Here is an 18,336-nt window from a genome sequence, read left to right as displayed (position 1 = left end):
AACACACATTTCCACACTTGTCACACATTTTTTCAAAGTGGCAATCTCAGTTTGCAGGTGAAAACCTAATGTTAATTTTCATTACCTCTGTCATATGCTTTTGGAGAAATCTTTCATTCTCCCACTCCGTGAACATTTATATAATTTCAACAGCAGATACCAGGGGAAATACAAGATTAAGCAAACAAGAAGGCTACAGATAAGTCAGCAAAGAATGAACCATTTTTATAATATATTTAAGCAGTGCTTTGCCTTATTTTTCCTGTTGTTATGGTTTGTGTCTGGCAAAAAAAAACTATCATTTCTATACACTGAAAAAAAACAAGAATTTTAAAAAGATTATTAATGTGCTTCTGATTTGATATTTATATCACTTGATGGAATTCCCATCAGATAATTTTTTTTCTGGTCAATGCAGTATCAAGGCCCTATAGCTAATAATGAAGAATCAAATGTGGCAGCTTATTTATAATAGAAGTGGATTATGGGATGCTGGAGAATATATGGTCACCTAAGGATGACTAGAAACTCAATTCCAAACATTTTGGGTCTTCTCAATTGTAATGAAAGTAATATGTTAAATTAACCTAAATAACTTGCGCCATAATTTTAGACAAGCAATTTTAAAAGCTTTAAATATTTTGTTGAACAAATAAAAAGACTACTTTGACATGAATTAGGAGCAAGGGTACTGCTTTGTGGTTCCCATGAGCCAGAAGCCTAGCAAAAATAGTTTAGCATATGTTTTTTGCTTTGATTTTCTTTCCCTATAACCAGTACCAGAGATACAAGTAGATTTGAAGGTGAAAAGCTCCTCCCAGAAATAGATTAAAACATAGAGTATTAAGAAATAATATGTGACACTCTATCAGAGATCAGCTGGCATTTGCCCTAAACTTTCTTCTGTATATAAAAAATGGAATTGTTGACTTTTTGAAGTACTGGGAATTGAACCCAGGGTCTTGGGAATGCAGAGCAAGTGCTGTGTCATTAATTTACATTCCTATGTAGAGATAATATTTTTCAACATTATTCTATTTTCCTTATTTATGCCTCTCCCGTTTGCCTTGCTCATACTTCATCTGCCTGACCACGTATAAATCTCTATTTTCCTATGTTCTTAAATATATCTAAAGCCACTTGTACTGGCAGGAAGTAAGTATGTTGGTAGGTCTGACTGTTGAATGAATCAATGAATGAAACTGATTTGGCTACCTAAGCTCTCAGAGGTACCTTAACTCTTAACCATTGAAAAAGAACATGCAATATGATAAATTAGATTTTACACATGTTTATTATAGAATTCAAGAGTACTACTTTTTGGCATATACTAAACATTCTCCAAGAATGTATTGCAAATATATTTATATTTATATAAAAGATGACATGCTCATTGATGACTTTCAGGATGCTCCTCTTTTATTGCACTTAGATTTCCATTATTTTCTCTGACCTCTTATGGAATAGAGTATTCAAGCTGACTGGGATTCTTGGAGTCTTCTTTAAATGGTTCTGTACATGTATATGATCACATGAGTGTGTATATGAACTTTTTTCTTCTGTGACACTTTGTATATATTGTAATGTGTCCAGTCTCTTTAAGAGACAAGCCACGCCCACTCCCTCCCCTGACCTAATTTCAAGATTGTTGAGGAATGAAATTTAGTTTTATCACACTGCTAAAGACATATTTGTGACTGCTCATGTTGGAGAAAATGTGGAGCAAAGGGAATACTCCTTCATTGTTGATCAGAGTGTAAACTTGTACATCCACTTTGGAAGTCATTGTGGCAGTTCCCCAGAAAACTGGGAATTAACCTACCACAAAACCCAGTTATACTGCTCTTCAGCATACACCTAAAAATGCTCAATCATACCACAAGGAAACTTGCTTAACTATGTTCATAGCAGTTTTATTTGTAAGAGCCAGAAAACCTAGATATCCTTGTACTGAGGAATGGAATGGATAAAGAAAATGTGGTACACTAACACAATGGAGTACTACTCCACTGTTAAAAATGGAAAAAAAGGACACCAGGAAATGTAAAAGCAAATTGATTGAACCAGAAAAAGAAATCATTCTGAATGAAGTAACTCAGACTGATAAAGACAAATATGGTATGTAATCACTCACAAGAGTATATTAGCTATAAAATAAAGGATAACTGTGTTAGAATCTACAAACCAAGAGAGACTAGATAACAAGGAGAGTCCATGGGGTGTAGACACCCAGATCTCCCTGGGATGGGGAAAAGGAAGAGATTTCTTGAGTGGACTGAGGGCAGGTGGGGATGAGATCATGAGTACTCAGGTTGTAGGGGTCATGGAGTGGGAGAATGCTGAGTGAGACTGCTGGAAGAGGCATTTTAGGATCAGATGGAAGCCTGGTACACCTGGGAGCCTGCAGAGAGTACCCCAGCTTAGACTCCTACTAATATTGGATAGGCTGAACTGGCCATCTCCTGTGACCAGATTACCGCCTGGTCCAACTGTAATCATGGAGGCAGCATCCAGCAAGTGAAGAAGGCAGATGCAGAGATTCACAGCCAAACATTAGGAAGAGTTCAGAAATCCTGCCAAGGAGGGGGAGGAGAAAGGATTTGACAAAGCAAAGGGTCAAGGACTCCATGGGAATTCTCATACACTCAACTAACCTAGGTTCATAGAGGCTCTCAGAGATTGAACAAAAAACCAGGGAGCCTGCATAGCACCGACCTAGGTATTCTGCATATATGTTACAGTTGTGTAGCTTGGTCTTCTTAAGGGACTCCTAACAGTGGGAACAGGGGCTGTCTCTAAGTCTTTTATTGGCTTTTGGGACCCTACTTCTCATACTAGGTCACCTTCCCTAGTCTTCATATATGGGGAGGTGCTTAGTCTTACTGCAACTTTATGTGCTATGTTTTATTAATACTCACAAGAGACCTGCCCTTTCTTGGATGACGATAGAATAAGAGGGGATTGGAGGGTGCAAAGGGGTTGTGGGGGAGAGGAACTGGTGGTCACAGATAAGGGAGATGCTGTACCCAGATGTAGAATAAATAGATGAATAAAAAAAATCAAAATGAAATAGGCATGTATTTCTCTGTGTATATGTGTGTGTGTGTGTGTAAATGTGAGTAAACTTGTTCACAAGTGCCAGTGTGTGAGTGTGTGTAAATGTGTAGTTTATGTGGGTGTGAGTATGAGTATGAATATATGAATGTGGGTAAGCTTCTTCACGGTGTGTGTGTGTGTGTGTGTGTGTGTGTGTGTGTGTGTGTGTGTGTGTGAATGTGGATGTGATTTTAAGAGTGTTTCAGGGTTTTGTGAGTGTGAAAGTGTATGCATGTGTGACTATGATTAAAAGCATGTCAATGTGAGTGCATGAGGCTGTGTGTTTATGAGTGGGGAAGTCTGTGTGTGTGGTACAGAATATGTGTGTGTGAATGCGTATCTGTCATGACTAAATGACTGAAGGTGTGTTAGCATGTGTGTAAGGGGTAAAGTATGAGGGCATGTGCATACAGTATTACATGAATCTGGAGGCTAATACTGGACATATGAATATAATAATGTATGAATGGAGAGCTGTGAGAGAATATGTCAGTGATAGTGCTGACCATGAAAGCACACGAGTCGTCTGGATGATCATGTGTGTATTATGACTGTGTTGTGTGAATGAGTGTGATGTCAGAGTGAATAAAGGTACCAGTGTGACTGAGATTGAAGACGAATGCATGACTGCCATTACTAATGTGCATGAGACCATGAGTGCCGGTGTGTAGATCCAGGGGAAAGTGTGATTTGTGCTGTCTAAGTTCGAATGTGCGCTGGTGTTTGTGGGTGAATGTGAGTGCATGTGAGAGTATGAGCCTGTGTCCCTTGTAAACAGAAGTGTGTAGTTGTGTATTGAATGACTATGTGAATGTGCGTGGGAGAGTGAGCATATTTTATTAGTACAATAGCATGTAAATATATGCAGCTGTCAGACTGAGGATGCTGAGTTTGTATGACTGAGTTGGTGTGACTGTGTGTGCATGTGTTTGTGTGTGCACATATTCAATGTGTGTATAAGATGTGAGTGTGTTTATTTTTACATGTATAGGAAAGCTTTGAGAGATGATGTTAGTATGTGTTAATGACTGAGAGTGTGTACCTGGATGATCTCAGATGACATTTAAATTGACCTCTTAAAGAAGCCTATGATTGATCTGACTGGGAGGCAGGGCCTTTGACTCTTCCTTTATTGTACTTTACCTGGGAGGGTTGGTTGCCAACATGAAATGGTGAAGAAGAGGCAGTGAGTGATAAGGTCATAGCACTGGCTGAAACAGGACTGGAGTTTAAATGACCTTCTTGTTGCTTACTGAGAATGAGTTATATCAAAAATGATAATCACATTGAGTGGTTGTGGTTTATGTCTTTAATCCTAACACTTGAAAGGTAGAGGCAGGCAGACCTCTGTGAGTTCGATTTTGGGATCAACCTGGTCTTTAGAGTGAATTCCAAGATAGACTTCAAACTACACAGAGAAACCCTGCCTCAAAAAACAGAAGAAGAAGAAGAAGGAGGAGGAGGAGGAGGAGGAGGAGGAGGAGGAGGAGGAGGAGGAGAAGAAGAAGAAGAGGAGGAAGAGGAGGAGAAGAAGAAGAGGAGAAGGAGGAGGAGGAGGAGGAGGAGGAGAAAGAAAGAAAACCAAAACCAACCAAACAAAAAAACACTCCAAACAGAATTCTGAGCAACTGAAAACTGGACGTTTATAATGCATAGAAAGCAAGACTAAAGTAGGAACTCATTTAACAGAAATACATTTCCCAAGAAGACATGGAACTAGGACTACTGAACTTCCTCCCTGTGAATGAATACAATCTTAGTCTCATGTTCCACACTAATAATGACAGAGTTCGCAAAGTATTGAACCAAAAAAAGCACTTAATTTCTTTGAAATTAAATCATAAATATATTTTTAAAGAATTAGTCTTCAGTAAATGGGTACCGCATTGGCTTTGTCCATATTGATCCTCACTTTGCATGGCTGCCCTCTTTCTTTTGATTATTTTCTGCAGTAGCTAAGGAGTCTTGTCTATTTCCCTTGTAAGAAATCCCCGTTTATTCTGAACGTCTCCAGTCATCTTCAAGCTGCTTTCTTTGGAATTCTAGATAAGAACAGAGCATTGATTCATTGCGAGCCTCCATTCTTTGTCTCAGAAAAACAAAACAAACACTACTCCAGCAAGTAATTACTTTAGAAAACAACCCCAAATGCAGCAGAATAAAGCAATGGGATTCACGCTTCATTTCCTTCACTTTGACAGCTGCAGGAATCCAAGTCCAGTCGCATCACTATTAAAGCCTTAGGCACAGGCTGCTAACAAAGAAAAGACATGTTATCATCAAAGCAATCCTCATGGCAGCAGAAATAATTAGATAGTCACCAAGTTACCTTCTCTGATCTTGACAAATTTTTCGTAAGAAAGAAGTTTCTAAATAATTTTCCAGAGCCCATATGGCCATTGAGTAAAATCCCCCTATGGTCATACAATCCAACATTTGCATTCCAAACCTTTTTCTAGGGTATTGTCTGGAAGCTTTGTTCTGCAGCAGCTAGAGCTCTGAGCAGAGGCAAACAACTCAGCAAGGCCTTGGTTGCAGAAGGAGAAGTAGAAAGGCCTCCATTTTCTTTCTCTAATTTTCCCTTTTAGGTGGACATTTTACATAAGAAACCGTCAGCATGTCTTGAGAAGATGGGACTGCAAATATTGCTAATACATTGATGTAATTATCTACTAAAAATTAAAATGTACTATTTTAAGGACACCAAGATTTATGAGTAAAACACAAAAATATAGCAAAACAGCAACTTTATAAATCAGATATTAAAATAATAGCTTTTAGACTGAGTTTTGTAGGTAAACAAGGATGGGGTGATCAATTGATGTTTTCCCCTGTCGCTAAATAAGTCAATTTTATAAAAAAGAGGCTGCAATTTTTAAAAATGAATTTTTAAAGAATATTCATTATGGATTAATATTTACTTCAACACTTGCCTTCTAAAAGGAACCTCATAATAGCACTACTATTGGGAAGTCAATATTCACTGTTATATAGTTTTCATATGAAAATATTGAGATTCTAAGAAAGATTTAGTCATCTCTCCAAGATGACTCAAAGTACTAAAGGGCTTGGAACTAATAAAACATAGTCATATTCCTCTGGGTTGTCATTTCATACATATTTTGTGGGATCAGTGACCACCCCGAGTCAGGGTGCCAGGACAGTGACTGGCTTTGTGAGCACTCTTAGATGCTTTGAAGTTTGAGGAATAGAGGAACTGTTCCGAGTTCACTGAGTTGGCATTGGCTTTCTAATTTATTTGTTACTACTTTTTACTTTTCAATTAACAAGAGGAATTTGCTATGGTTTAAAATACAGTTACTTTTGTGCTGGCCATGGCTGTATTTCATCACTTACTCCCTCAGCTCCAGGGGAAAAGCTCAACCTGGGGTGTTCAGATCGAGCAGAAAATAGCTTTGGATACAAGAGTCATGAAATGATGGGGAAGGGATTTAGGTCTTTTGATATGTTAATATATCAAAATGAAAAATCATGACTGAGTAGCTTTTATACATATATCCTATCCATACTAATCCCTGCAGTTCACATATTGGGAGCCAGTGGTTCTTACATTCATGTGTGTCCACCTAGGGTTCAGATGCTGGGAGTGGGGCTTTTAGTTTCAATTCTAGGAAAGAGAGGGGTTAAGGGAGAGAGAGAGAGAGAGAGAGAGAGAGAGAGAGAGAGAGAGAGAGAGAGAGAATGTGTGTTTATGTGTGTTGTCAGGGGCCAGCCAGGACAAAAATAACTTTCTCCAGGGTAGAGGCATGGAAATATAGTAAAGACACGAATGAAAATAATAAAATGCAGAAGCATATATGATAGTGTTGGGAAGAAATTTCAGTGAGTTCTGAAAATTTGCCTGTGTTGAATTTCCAACTGCTTAATATACCCTTGACCCCAAGAGGTAGGAGTAAGACAAAAGACTTCATTAATATACCAATTGAAAGGCACAGGCTGCATTCGTCACACTCAAGCCCTAGACTCACACACTAGATCAAACTCTCTGTAGGCAAACCACCCCCTGGGTGGAATTGCAAGTTATTTCCAGAAAGGAAACCAGAACTTAGTTGGACCCTTAGGCACAAACTACTTCCCTATTCCAGGAGCACAGAACAATTAGCCACGCCTGTTGACAATAACATTGAGAAAGCAGAACTCTGTGATTTACAGCTCGGTGGGACCTGTGAGGTAGAAGGACTGAACAAGAAACACTTCTCAAACTCGCTGACCTTTGGCCATTCCGGGCCTCCACAGTGTGTGCAGGTGCTTTTGTGTGTGTGCCCGTGTTCACCTCACAGCTCACACGTGGAGGGTTGAGGAAAACATGTTAGCTCCTTCCTCCCACCATGTGAATTTCAGGATTTAAATTGTTTAGGCCATTTTCTCATTGAGCCAATGAGCCAAACTTCTACATTGCTTTTTTGTTTTTAAATCTTTTTTGTAGATGTTTATTGACTTATTTTATTTTTTTAAGAACATACGTTGGCATCATTATATTCACTTCATTTCTATCACTCTCTCTCTCCCTTCTAACTTCTTTTGTGGGCCCCGGGCTCCATCTCCTATTCATAACCTCTTCTTTAATTATTATGAGTATTTGTATGAATGTGTGTTTGCTTACTACTTTAATTACACATGCTTTTTAGTGTTCACAGCCTTTTCCTAGAAGATCTCAATGGACTATTTTCTATTTTGAGAAGCAGCAATCAAAATTCTAGTGGATCTATGTATATTCTGTTCATAGCATATCAGTAAGTTGGTATTCTGTTCATAGCACGTCAGTAAGTTGCTATTCCTTTCTCCACCCACTTTTTCTCATTCTCTTCTTCCTTCACTGACCACTTGGGGAATTTTGCTTTTTGACCATTTGATTTGTTTTGCTACTGAAGTCGTATTAAAGTCATCTTTAGCTGCTTCATCCTGTCACCAAGTGGTCACGATAAAAATAAAAAGACACGAATGTACAGAAAAAGATCTTCTGATCACCTTTAACCATCCTAACATTTGAAAATGCCCATTTTACATTTTACTGTAAACTTCCTTAGACAGACGAGATTATCATATGTAGAGTTCAGCAGACAAGCCAATACAACCAAATGATAGATGACAGAAGGTTTCAATAAATGTCTCGTTACACATACTTACTTCTTGTAGTGTTCATGATCATTAACTAAACTAGCCACATTAAATCATGTGGACTCAGAATAAAAGAATATAGTTAATGAAAAACAAAGTTTTGCTTCCAAACTAACAACTGTACAGCCATTGGAAATAAAACATGGAGAAGAGAAGTCATATGAAAAATGGAATCTGTGGTTTCTTTTTGACTCACAAGCAGATCAAATGGTGTGTGTGTGTGTGTGTGTGTGTGTGTGCATGTGTGTGACAGTTACCAGGAAAGATTATTTTTCTCCTTGCAGATAACTCGCAAGGTTAGTGTTGATGTAAAGCTGACATGAAACACAGTCCACATGCATTACCTCTATCTTGTTCTGGTGTACAGGCCTGAGTCTCATTTCTCTTTAGCCTTTTCTGCTATCTGAAATTAAATTTTCGATTTAACACCATGGTGTCTGCCAATATAGTATCTCTCATGGCTTTGGTTGCATGGTAAAATATAGAGAAATTTGTATGGAAACTTCACTCATAAAATATGGTGGCATTAAGCCATCAGAAAGAAAGAAAATCACATTCCATAAATTTTAAGTTTAATCTATATGTAAATTTAGCTAACATTTTTTAAGAAACAATATTTCATGAGTATTGATGTTTGCGCCGCCTGGCAATGTTTTCTTTACTTTAAGTAATGATTGAAATACAAACCACAGTCTTCTATTTTATATTAAAAAAAAAAACTGGCACTTAGTTTTCTGAAGAGATACAGACCAGATATCAATCTATTTTTGGACACACAAAACCATTGAAAGCTTTCCTAGCCTATCAAAGAACAAGGATTAGAGGACAATGCTACCAAATTTCACTACTTTATATGACTTATATTTTAGAAAATTTAAGAGAATTTTTTGCAAATGTATACTTTTTTAAGTATGGAAATATAAAAAAATAATAAACAAAAACACAAAATAAAACTAACTATTAACAACTGAATTATGGATGATGTCCAGACATAGAGTTCTATACCCAGAACCAAGAAAAATTTTAGTCCATTCATCATAACAATCTAGGACATTGATTTTGATGAGTGAATGCCTAATGCATATGATTATGATATTTCATATATAATATAATTATATAATATATATATAATATGATTATATATAATGCATATAATGATTAATATTTCCCTGGAAAGTCACATCCATAAAAACTATTTTAAAAATAACTCTAACTGCTATAAGCAATTTTCAATATTTATTTAATATAATTTTTCTCATTTTTTGTAAGTTTTTGCTTGGTCACATAAAACAAAACTAAACTACTGACATCTAGTGATCAGATTCTATTTATTTCATAGCTGATTAATTGTGTGGTACTTGTATTTGTCTTTTGATGGAAAACATGGGCAGGCCTGACTTATAGGTATTTTCCTCGACCTGACAAGCATTCCTCTCATTCACATATTGATGATTAAAACGTATTTGTCCACTCATACCTATTCTACCCACTGACTGGTCAACTGCTCTCCAAAGAAATAATCTTTTCTCTCTAAGTGAGACTACAGAGTTTGTTTGGCACTAATCCTCTCAGAACACGTGCATAAGACATTGCCTAATGCGGTCATTTTCAATTCTGGTGGTAGCTTGGTCCTCACCAGAATCTGTAAATTTTATTTATATAAATAGATTGCCAGAGGATTTTAATTTTATAGCTTGGATTTAATTTAATAGCTTAGTAAAGCCCAGGATTACAATGCCCAGCAGTACTTATTTCTAAGAAATAATTTACCTACATTCCAAAACGCAACCAAACCCACAACATGTTGTTTTGTAGATTGATGTTTGCATCCAAATCATAAGATTTTCAGTAAAGTCCATTGATTTACATTTGAATAACTTATGAGAAATTATAATGACTACAATAAACTTTTCTGGGGGGTAGGAGTGTTGTGGAATATTAGTAAAAGATGTGAAAAGACATGTTATATTATTTTATGCTGTGGAAATTTGTTTAATGAAGCAAAGATATGCTGCCTTCTTTATTCTGCATTTGTTTAACTCTGTTAAGCCGTGATACTTTGCCTGTCTAAAACACCTAATAGTCTAATAAAGAGGTGAATAGTCAATAGCTAGGTCAGAGAGAAGATAGGCAGGGATGGCAGGCAGAGTGAATAAATAGGAAGAAAACTCTGGGAAGGGAAGATCTAGGAGCTTGAAAGAAAAGGACCATTTATCCAGCCACACAGCCAGATACAGAATAAAAAGAAAAGAAAATACATGCAGAAATAAAAAAATGTAAAAGCCCAGAGACAAAAAGTAGATGGGATAATTTAAGAAAAACTGAAAAAAAATAATCCAGGTTAAGATCAGACATGTGTATTTATTTGGAGGCTTTGTGGCAGCCCCTCCCCCCCCCAGGATTAAAGAGTAAATAAACAGCCAGAATTACACAGGGGCATTTACTAAATGCTACTAAGATATCTGAAAGCTTCATTTAAACTAGCTTGCTTGGTGTACATTCCTATTGTTTTATCTATTTTTCTAGACAGGTATTTATTCCCATTTTCAAAAAACAACAACAACAAAAACCCCACTAAAACATAAGGCCTCATAGTCAATGGCTTGTTCAAGTTTATTCCAGAAAGTGAGAGATGTAATTCAAGTTAAAACAAAACATCCAATGAGCAGTTCCTCATTAGAATTACTCAGATGATAGTTGAGGTTGCAAAGCCTGAAATCTGGCATATGATGAATTGGGAGCAATGAGATAGCAACCACAAGGAATATTTTGAGAAACTCCGAACTATGAAAATTATAATTGTTCCTTGTATTCTCCTCTGAAATTTACATCCTAAGTATATAAATCCACTCAAAACTCCAGATGTGTACATTTAAAATGTTTTTAAGTCATAATGCCTGCCCCTTTATGAATGGAGACAGAGAAGGACTGAATGGGGAGGGGTAGATGGAAGTTGGGAAGAGAGAATGGGAGGAGAGGTGAAAGGAGAAACTCTGGTTGGTATGTAAAAATAAAGAAAAAAATGTAAATTAAATAAAATAAAAATTTTAAAAATTTTTTATTCAGCTTTTTCTGGTGTAGAGCAAAATCTTTGCTCAGTAGTTTGTGTCTGTCTCCAAACATCAGAAATGGTGGCTCCATCCACTGAGCTAAAACTTGTACCTCTCTCTCACATGTCCCTTTCTTTTATTGCTAGTTTTGTCTGTCACTGGTAAGCAAGCCTCATCACTTTAATCAACAATTTCTCAGAGTCTCAGCTCTGTCAGCTTAGTGCAGAAGTTTTACATGAGTCTTTCCTCTTGTGAGCTAACCATTCCTTCCAAACCATTGTCCACCTAGAGTAGACTGATCATTAGAAAATGGGGAAGGTGTATCAAATGGCTGAATAGTCCCCAATTCTCCTGAATATTGCCTGAGAACTTCCTGAACTTCAATTCAAACCATTTCTTCTCCTTCTCCACTCCAGGTTTGCTAAGTATCCTTTATTTCTCTCAACTCTTTTGACTGTTTCTATATTTTTTTCTACCATTCCAAACCCCTTTACATTGTTTCACTGGTATGGGGAAATTGTGTGTATTCTGTCAATTATATTTTAAATAAACACTGATTGGTCAGTAGCCAGGCAGGAAGTATAGGAGGGCCAACCAGACAGGAAGTAGAGGTGGGTCAAGGAGAACAGGAGAATTCTGGGAAGGAGGAAGCCCATTCCTCTGCAGTCCTGACCAGCCACAGAAGAAGAAGGATATGATTGCCTTGCTGAAAAAGCTACTGAGCTATGTGGCTAACATATACTAGAATAATGGGCTAATATAAGTTTTAAGTGTTAATAAGAAGCCTGAGCTAATGGGCCAATGAGTTTATAGTTAATGTAGACCTCTGTGTGATTTCTTTGGGACCTAACAACTGTGGGAACCGGGCAGGACAGGAACCTTAGACAACATTTCACTAGCTAAAATTCATGGAATCTCAAGATTAGATATGTCCTTTAAAGAATTTGTTCATCTCATTTCAAAAGTTTCTTAAAGAAAATCATCACATGTTCCATTATGGTACACTTCCCTTGCAGGTTTTAATTATCAACTAGGTAGCAACATTCTTTAGAATGTCCCATCTTTTCCAAATATAGGTGTTATATGTCTATCATTTTCAAAATTATTACTTTGTTCCACAGCCAGCACAATGAAATAATAAAAACAATTAATGGATTTTACACACTTTCAAAGTCTCTGACAGTGAACAAAAAGAATATTCCAAATAAATGAACAAACCAAATAGTGTTAAAGTCAAACACCAAACATATGTGTGTGTGTGGGTGTGTGTGTGTTTGTGTGTGTGTGTAAAGGTGTAAGGCACAATGTTTTCACTATGCATGAGTTTGTTACTCAGTGGTTCATGTGCAGGAAACTAAATCCTCAACTCAAATGTTGAAGAGTGATGGAATCATTCAGAGTAGGAGACTCAAGAAAAGTTAGTAGGTCACTTTAAACACTTATCTCAGAAGGTATAATGTAGTTGTTACAAGATCTCAGTCCATCCTCCAAGAACAGATCATCATTAGAAATGAGAATCAATGACCTCTGAATCTTTTGGCTACCCTGACCACTTTATGACTTCTACATTGACTTCCTCTTCTGTACTGTCATTTGTGATAAGAATCTTACCAGAGACTAAAATCATATGACTGGTACCTCTACCTGCAAGACTTTAAGCTATTTTAAACTTCACTCTAAAGTACCCAGTATCATGGATTTTGGTATATTAATAGCAAAAAGCCTAAAAGTGAATAAAGTTGTAGAGGAAATTAAGTAGAAATTAAGTTCCAGCAATACTGCTTGTAATTGTTCTTATTTATATTAAGTTTAACATTATTACATTTAATATCATATTAATGTAGTAGTTAAGGAATAGACTACAGTAATATCAAAAATAGGAATTGAAGATCCATTATAATACAATGATATTCATGATAACCATTTATATTACTAATAAAAACCATATTCATAAAAACTTATTTGTTAAACTCATAATAAACACATAGTAACCCACTTATACCATTCTTCATCATAGCAAATTTTCCTGAGGTATGGTTCTAGAGGAAGCACATAAATTTTATCTATGTTCATTATGAACACTAGCCTGCTAAAATTATGGTTGAACAACAGGAAAACCATGCACAAATGATACAGACAAAGGGGAAGGGTTCTAAGCCATGAACATGGGCTTTGGGATTTAGCGGGGATAGATGGCAGAGAATGACAGACTTAACCTGGAACCTCACTAAGTCACAATTCCTACATTCATAGATAACACATGAGACCTTGACATTTTTAGGATGATCACTTGTACCATCTATGAAAGACCAGTGAAGTGGCAGATTTGGATTCAAACCAGAGCAACAGAAATACATAATCACAATTATGAAAGTTGTAGATAAGGTATCCCCAGGTGATTCTCATATGAACAATGGGGATATACAAAATAAATATCAGTGTGCATTTTGTAATATTTGAATGTTAGTGAAGGTTCTAAATGGCCTTTAAAATGTACTATAGACAAAAGGACTCACATGCAGACTAAAATAAGGCAAAAGTTATTCTTTAGATGCAGGCATGGAACCATGTGTAGTCCAAGGCCTAGGCTGTGGTCTGATGCCCACTCACTGCAGCATTTATCATGCATGAAAGGCAAACCCTTAAGCTGGCAGATCTATGGGGGCATGTCACTGCTTCCCAGGCCATGCAATGTTGTGTTGGAGTGTTGTGTTGCTGGGTATGGAAATGCTTCTTCCCTTGTTCCTGATTGCCAAAAAGCTAGAATATTGTGGACATTTATTTTCTTTGCTAATTAATGTGTACTCCCCTGTGCTTAAATCAACAATAACAAAATTTTGCTTTAAACTTAAAGTCTCATTGTAAGTACTCCAAAGGAGCATACCAGTGCAAAAATATCTTATCAAAGAGTCCATAAATACTTTGCACTATTCAATATTAAGTATAGAAGAATATTCTTTAGAGGGGAATTTGAAAGGCTTGTAGGCTTTTAAAATATTTTATTTTATTTATTACTCAGTCATTTCTTAGGAACTCTCTAGGGCAGGCTCTGAATGTATAGATGATTATGGAAAACTATCTTGCTGTTTAGGACCAGGTACGAGGGGAGTCGACATGAGCTGCAGCAAACTAGGGAAGATCATGAAATATATTAGTTGATGGAGCTAAAATTCAAAAGCAGGTAAGAGGAAAAAGGGTGGTGTGCTGTCTGACCTGTTCCAGGAACTACCAGAAGCATTCTACACAAGAGCGATGGTTGTTCTGAACTTTGGAGACAGTATTTTCTGGAGCAGCACAAAAGAAGAAGAATTTCTTTTTATTTTCAATGCTCAGTTCCTCTAGTACCAGAAGAGAAAGACCTGAAAAATAGTCCAGGATCAGTTGTGTTTCACATATTGGAAATTAAGTTCCACAACTCGGTAGATGAGTGTTGCAGAAATTGACCCCTTATTTCAGTGACCATATCTGTACATAAAATTCAAGCATTCTTTAATATTTTCCCTTTTTGTTTTGCTTCCTCTTCCTTTGGTGGCTGGCACCCTGTGTAGTAATGAGATAGAGGGCATTGCATTCAAAGGCTGTAGTGACAAGGGCATGTATGAGCTGTATGAGCGTCTGCAGAAGTGGACAGGAGGTCAGAGAGATCAGGTGGACGTTATCTGTCTAAACCAAGGGAAAGTTATAAAATAAAAACTGAGATAATCAGCGAAAATTGGTTGAACACAAAGGAAAGGAATAAAGAAAGAGAGAGGGAGAGAAAGGGAAAGGGAGAGAGATAGACGAGAGGCTTGGGAAAACGGGAAAGAAAAAAGAAAAAGGGAGAAATTTGCAAATGTTCGCCAATGAACAGTTGGGAATTCTGAATGAAGGACATAAATGTTCCCCCTTTTTTAGTTTTTATAGAATTTTGTATGTGTTTTACACTCCCTCCCCCAATTCTCCCCACATCCACTGTCCTTCAATTCGCACCCCATTTTGTGTCCTGCTAACTGCCCTGCCCAGGCATATTTGTTCTGTCCAAACATTTCTGGATGTGTGGCCTTCCACTGGAGGACTTACAGGGACCTATACTTTTAGAGAAAGTTCACTTCTCTCCCCCAGCACTGAAGACTTGCCAATAGCTGCTCAGCTTGGGGTGGAGGTTTATGCCAAACTCCCTTCTCCATGCCAAGGATTTTGCAGTCTTGGGCTTGCACGGGTCTTGTATATGCTGTCATGTCCACTGTGCCTCCATATGTGTATTGGTCCTGCTGTGTTCAGAAGACACACTCTCCTCCTAGTCATCTGCTGCTTCTGGCTCTTAAACTCTTCCTGCTCTCTGGCAAAATGATCCCTGAGGATTTGGGGAAGTGGGGAATGATATATACAATCCATTTGCATTCTTTCTGTATGTTCTTTATAAGCTTGACTTTATCTCAGAAGAGTATTTAAGTGAGCTAAAGCATTTTTCAGCTTCTATGTAATTTAAAATTTCATATACCTGTTCCTATACTTTTAAACTTTTATTTAACTTTTATAAATCATACCTTTACTTTGAAAAATTTTAATTATTTTTTGTCATAGCCAGCAATACTTACTTTTAAATTTTTATTTAAATTTTATAAATCATTCAGTGTATAATTGTTTGATTAATTTTTCTGGTTTTCCTATTTAAAAGTAATTTTGTAAGGCTGTAGATATTTTCCTACCTTGTTGACAAGAACACTCTGCCCCAACAACTTAACACCACTTTGCAATGTGAGACATTTACAGTGTCTGATAATTAATAATGTAATGAGCAAATGAAAAACTGCGTCTGTAGCAGCATTCTGCTAAGTCATTCTGTGTATTAAGCTTGTATTTTCTACACATGGTGAGTGCTTAGCTTAATGCGTCCTGTACTTATAAAAATTAGCTGTTGTTACCAATAGGCTCATTGAGGTTAGAGTTTCCACTGAGCAATGGTCCGAGACCAGGATGAGGATATATATATATATATATATATATATATCTTGAGTGTGGAAATGGCAGTGTGAGTCTGGTTGGCTCACAAGTGGGTAAAACAATTGAATACCACAACTCCCTCTCTCCCAGAATCTGTTGTTTGCCAGCAGGTCATCAGTATGTGATAAGGCCCAGTACATCCCTTCACTTGTATAGGTGATTGGTAATAGGGCCTTGTTGTATGAGGCTGCTAGCTTGTTCCCAGCTGCTCAGCCCCAAAATAACCACACAGAAACTATATTATCTAAATCAATGCTTGGGCCATTAGCTCTAGCTTCTTATTGGCTAACTATTACATCTTAATTTAATCCATTTCTATTAATCTGTGTATCTCCATGTGGCTGCAGCTTGCCAGGTAAAGTTCTGGCATGTCTGTTTTGGGCAGCGGCTCCATGGCTTCTCTTGACTCTGCCTTCTTTTTGCCAGCATTCAGTTTAGTTTTCCCCACCTAGCTCTGTTCTTCCCTGCTCTTCTATAGGCTCAAAGTAGTTTCTTTATTAACCAATGATATCCACAGCATACAGACACAGAGCAGAATCCCACATCAGGGCCTCACTTCCATGCAGTATATACACTGCATCATGAACTGGTGAGTATCATGGCTACACCATGCTTAGATGTCATTTTATAAACCCCTTAATTCTTTTCTGGCTCTTAAATTTTTTCTGCCCCTTCTACAACTTTCTCAGAGTAAATAAGCAATGTTATGAGTACCTTGTTTATAGCTTAATCCTCAGTCATCTTTTATTCTCATCATCTTGTACAGATATGACTCTTTAAAATTATCTGCATTCATTTCAATGAGAGACTTCTCTATCTAAGGCTAGAGGTAACCTTTGTATGTTAGTATAAACATAGATATTTAGGGAGGGTTGAAGCAACGTCCGTTCAGCTAAGCAATAGACTTTGGTTCCCCCAGGACAAATAGCTCTTCAATTATGAGTTTTTTTTTTTTTTTTTTGAGGTCAATGAAAGTTATTTTATTGCTTACAAAGTCTGGGGAAGGGGAGACTGTGTGCAGTATGTAGAACAAATGAAAAAAATGTCATTTAAAAATCTAAATATTAACAAAACTAAATACAAAATCTGAGTGACTTCCCACACATTGAACACACTCACTAGAAAAGTTCCCCTTTGGAAATTCTTTTTTTTTTTTTTTTACTTTTTTTTTTATTGAGAAAAGGAGAAAAAAAAAACAAATTTCCTCCTCCTCCCAGCCTCCCATTTCCCTCCCCCTCCTCCCACCCTTCTCCCCCTCCTCCCACCCTCTCCCCCTCCCCCCACTCCTCTCCCCCTCCCTCTCCAGCCCAAAGAGCAGTCAGGGTTCCCTGCCCTGTGGCTAAGTAAGAAGGTGAACCAAAGGAAAAGCATATAGTTGTCCTCTTGGCTATGGGAAGTGCACAAAATTGCCGGGGAGAAAATTGAGAGCTTGGGGGTGGGGTGGGCTGGGGGTAAGGGGAGATGGGGAGAGAAAAGGGAGAAGGGGAGAATGGGGGGAACTTGGGGAAAAAGGAGGATTGGGATAAAGGAAGGTTGGATAGGGGAGCACGGAAGCACAATTCTTAGTTAAGTGAGCCACCTTAGGGTTGGCAAGAGACTTGAACCTAGAGTGGCTCCCAGATGCCCAAGCCGAGGTCCCCAGTTAGTTCCTTGGGCAGCTGAGGATAGGGAACCTGAAATGACCCTATCCTATAGCAATACTGACTAATATCTTGCATATCACCATAGAACCTTCATCTGGTGATGGATGGAGACAGAGACAGAGACTCACATTGGAGCACTGGACTGAGCTCCCAAGGTCCCAATGAGGAGCAGAAGGAGGGAGAACATGAGCAAAGAAGTCGGGACCACGAGGGGAGCACCCACCCACTGAGACAGTGGAGCTGATCTATTGGGAGCTCACCAAGGCCAGCTGGACTGTGACTGAAAAAGCATGCGATAAAACTGGACTCTCTGAGCATGGCGAACAATGAGGGCTGATGAGAAGCCAAGGACAATGGCACGGGGTTTTGAACCTACGTAATGTGCTGGCTTTGTGGGAGCCTAGCAAGTTTGGATGTTCACCTTC

This window comes from Microtus oregoni, unplaced genomic scaffold, assembly GCF_018167655.1.
Source record: "Microtus oregoni isolate MIOR12 unplaced genomic scaffold, Mior012 000012F_ref0000307, whole genome shotgun sequence".
Taxonomy (NCBI): domain Eukaryota; kingdom Metazoa; phylum Chordata; class Mammalia; order Rodentia; family Cricetidae; genus Microtus; species Microtus oregoni.
Note: the sequence above shows the minus strand (reverse complement) of the source record.